Here is a 3,178-nt window from a genome sequence, read left to right as displayed (position 1 = left end):
TGAGGCACCTGTCGAACTCACTGCCATTGAACCCATGGTGACTCAGAGTGACCCCATAGGGCAGGGTAGAAGGGCCCTCGGATTGGCTGGTGGTTTGGAACTGGGCTGACCTTGTGGGTCTCAGCCCAACTTGTAACCATGACACCACCATGGCTCCTTTACCTTTAACTTTTCTCACAGGCCTAGTTTAGAAAGTAAATTGAGCAGGTGAAGCTAATTTTAGTTGTATTTAATCTAACATAGCCAAAATACTATCATTTCAACATACTTGATATAAATGATCCATGAGATATTTCCATTCTTCATTTTGTTTTTCTACACGAAAACTTCAAAGTTCAAAAAGTAGTTTACACTTGCAGCCTGTCTCAATTCCAACAGTAAGTTTAAGCAATTCAGGGCTTAGGCTGGGTTCCCCCAAGCAGCCAAAGCAGTGACAGACACGTTTATATGAATTCCTCCAAAGACAACGGATCACACAGCTGTAGAAGCTAGGCCAAGGTCACGGAGGTCGCGGCGTGTGGATCAGACGTGGAGCTGGCGGCTGCCCACTGGCAGAGCTGTGAGGGCCGATGGCAAGAGGCCACAGCGGGCGGCTCAGAGGCAGATGCACCTGCTTGCCAGATCATATGGCAGGTCGCCATGACTCACAGGACTGGCAGGCAATATGACACAAGTGCGTGAGTATGCATGCGACAAGCAAGCAAGCTCCCCCCAAACATCCTCGGACACGTAAGGCCGGGTAGAGCTGTGGCATGCCCGTGACAGAGGCGTCGCGCGCGGACAGACCGACTGTGGTTACGTCGTGCTCGGGCGGCCCAGTGGGTACTACACCGCCGAGTTGACACAAAACCTCACCATCTCAGCTACCACCACGATGCCTCTCAAAGCACTGCCAGGGAGCCTGCTCCTGTCCACAGCGACACAGCAGGGCGCCCACGCAGGCCCTTCTTGACAGGTGCCCACAGGCTCGCCTTTCTCCCCCGAAGCAGCTGCTGGTGCATCACGGAGCTGGCAGTTAGCAATCCAATGGCTTCCCACAGCCCCCAATCATGGGATGGTATACTTTATATTTCCTGTATTTTCCATGTAAATTAAGACATGGATCTTGTAGTTCCTCAGGCATACTAGCTACAGTTAAACGTGAGATCTTCATGTTCTGTGTAGACACGGCAACTGGCAGCCTTCTGCCCACAGCTGAGCCAGTCCGTCTCCGTCTCTGCCCAACCCCCCCACCCCAACCCCGCCCCCCGGAATTTGAATTTTGAACTCAGATACACAAAGACCTGGAGAAGTGTGGCGTGGAGTAGTGTTCGTGGCAGAATTCCAAAGGGGAGGTTTGTGAGCAGCTGCTGTCGGGTCCCAAGAGCTTCCTTCCTGAGACCTAAGTGGTGGCTTGAAAAGGGAGCCGGGGACTCTTCCAATCGACGTCCCCCTTTCAGCCGCTTAGCTGGCTCCTGTGATTTATACAGACATCAGTCAAAACTAACAAGAACCCTACTAGCCTTCTTTAAAAGGAGTCGTAAGCGAACATAATTATGGAGAAATGCATACATTTATGCAAAACTGCTTTCACTACCTTAGAAAATTCCTAATTGAAAAAAAAAAAAAGAAGAAAATTCCTAATTGTCCCTGGTGTTATCAACTCTCAACAGAATGGAGGAGAGTGTAGATAATTCAAAACAGCAAATCGATACACACACACACACACACACACAAAAAAGGCAGCTATTTGATTTTGGAATGCCTTTCTGTGAGATGGGGGTGGGGAAGAGTCTAAATAAGATAGCGCCTCCTAATCGTTTGACAGAGAATTTAATCAGTCTGAATTCTCTAAGAATGACGCTGATCACACAGCAGGTGTCTGATAAATGCATGTTGATTAATTGATTTAGAATATACCAGCTGTCAGTGAAGAAATATGATCCACAATCAAACCATTTGACAGAAGAATGCCAGGGTGGTGTTCAAAATTAGTCACAACGTGGAGTTCTATATGCAAATAACTCAAAGATGGTGCTGCTGTCCTCCGTTCCCTTCCTAGATGGAAATGAGCTCATTGCATTCTGCTTGGGGACAAGGGGACGAGGATTTAAGGCTGTGAGCCCAGCAAACACGTCCCCAACCACTTATTTCTTCCCAGTCCGGAGTATGCATCTGCAGGCCCTGCCCTGCCCTGTCAAGTCCCTGTGTTAGCTGGGGGTAGGAAGAGGGGACAGAAGGTGATTCCCCTTTGTGGGAGTTACAGAATCTGGTGTCAACTTGCGAAGGGGTAGAGTCTAGCCTGTCAATCTGGTCACAGCTTGATGGCTGCATTTGGAGGTACCACACAGATAAAAATAACCTCGGGAGGACAGACACCTCCCTGTGAGACATTCTTGTTGACAAGCCACACAGACACAATGATGGTGCCAGAGCCCTGGAGCTGAGGGAGACACATGGAGACCCAGGCCAGTGCTGAGATGCTTCCACTGCCACTGGATCCACAAGACTTTCCACCCACTGCCTGTGATCTTCCTGCATTTGACATTATTGCATGGCTCTGTGAGACTGAAGAGTAATTAATGGAAAATAGTATTAGACATATGGGTTAATATTGGACTTATAGACTTGATCTGGACTTGGCTGGGATGTTTCTCAATATACAATTGCTATTGTATACAAAGTTCTCTGTAACACACACAGGAGCGTCTCCCTGGATTTGTTTCTCTAGTCAATCCAGACTAACACATCTTTGATTGGAAGGAGCTTCTGTGTTTTCCCCCCTTTAACATCACAGATCAAGATTTTAATTTCTCAAGACCAAGGAAGAACAGTTTAAAAACAAAAAGGATTTAAAAAAAAACATTAAAATAGCTGGTGGCTCTTACCTGCTATGGATTGGGCTCCAATTTAACCCCCAACCACCCTAAACCCACTGCCATTGGGTCTATTCTTGCTCTCAGTGGCCCTGTGGGGGGTCCCAAGTCTTTACGGGAGCAGCTAGCCCCACCTTTCCCCTGAGGAGCAGTATATGGGGTTGAGGCACCAACCTCATGTTTGCCCGTCCGATGCTTAGCCAGCAATGCCACCAGGGTTCTTTGGCACCAACTTAAGGTGACCTGATATATGAGAATGGCGTGTTCCGGCCGTGCCATACACCCATGGGTTGCTTTTTGTTTACCTGTTTGAGCCCATTGTT

At 48.3% G+C, this 3,178-nt stretch overlaps 1 long non-coding RNA gene across 1 annotated transcript in view; it reads right to left on the bottom strand.

The window, feature by feature from the left end:
- LOC123522158 overlaps positions 1 to 752 on the bottom strand; it is a 5,991-nt gene extending 5,239 nt beyond the window's left edge. Inside the window, exon 1 of the long non-coding RNA XR_006680450.1 lies at positions 269 to 752. This is a non-coding gene — a long non-coding RNA (uncharacterized LOC123522158). The remainder of the gene's footprint in view (positions 1 to 268) is intronic.
- Positions 753 to 3,178: the final 2,426 nt, after the last annotated feature.

The sequence above is a fragment of the Echinops telfairi genome, unplaced genomic scaffold, assembly GCF_000313985.2.
Source record: "Echinops telfairi isolate 266 unplaced genomic scaffold, ASM31398v2 ScPeMD7_2573;HRSCAF=3158, whole genome shotgun sequence".
Taxonomy (NCBI): Eukaryota; Metazoa; Chordata; class Mammalia; order Afrosoricida; family Tenrecidae; genus Echinops; species Echinops telfairi.
The sequence above is the reverse complement of the archived record's forward strand: the minus strand, read 5'-3'. Positions and strand labels throughout refer to the sequence as shown.